Genomic DNA, 867 nt, shown 5'->3' with positions numbered 1-867 from the left:
ACGTGCAGGTTGGGTAGACTGGCGTCGCCACATTAGTCCGAGTGTGTGTGTGTGAGTGTGAATGGGCGTGTACTTGCGTGGCCCCTGCCAGGGAGGTTTCCCGTCTTACACCGAATGCTGCGGACCCCTCACGACTGTGAAAGCGAGTTAGAGAGTATTACGTGATTGTTTTTTTTTTTTAATCAATTGTATTTCTTTAACTACCTCAACTGGTTCAAAGTTTCCGCGAGCAACCATCTCGGATAGTCGCCAACTCCAAACGGGATGTTACTCAAAGACATGCGAGTCTCCTTTTATAATTAAGTAAGTCCACGCGAAATATAAGAGGCTCTACGCGCAACATGAGGTGTAGAGCCGCTGTCTTCACTATTTGTTCATTAAAAATAACTCCACTAAACAGAGCAGTTTGCAATTGATCTACATTTTGAAACGGGTTTCTTTGACGGCTTAAATCTCAATTATCTTCTGCAATTATTTCTAATTCACAGCCTCCTTTTCGTCGCACAGGCTTCGTCCTGTGTTATGTTAGAAAGCCAATTTTTAAAGTAATTCTCACCTCCAATAAGTAATTTCTTTGATGAACACTATTTCTTATCTGCTGAAAAATAATTGTTTTTAAATATTATGCTGCACATTAATTGCAACTTAGAAAATGCCCGCAGTTTTAAACTGCAGCTTGCCACCAACAGTCGTCTAAACTGCGGTTCGCATGGTGTTATTAAAGAAGTGCTTCTAAAGGCGCCTTCCTCTCGTTGTCCGACTCCATCCACCCGGTAAGCCCCGCGGCATGGGGGCGTGGCTATACAGCCAATCGCTTTGCAGCAGACGGGGCGAGCTGGTTGCATATATAGCGCACTGACATCCCCG

This window comes from Polypterus senegalus, chromosome 12, assembly GCF_016835505.1.
Source record: "Polypterus senegalus isolate Bchr_013 chromosome 12, ASM1683550v1, whole genome shotgun sequence".
Taxonomy (NCBI): Eukaryota; Metazoa; Chordata; class Cladistia; order Polypteriformes; family Polypteridae; genus Polypterus; species Polypterus senegalus.
The sequence above is the reverse complement of the archived record's forward strand: the minus strand, read 5'-3'. Positions refer to the sequence as shown.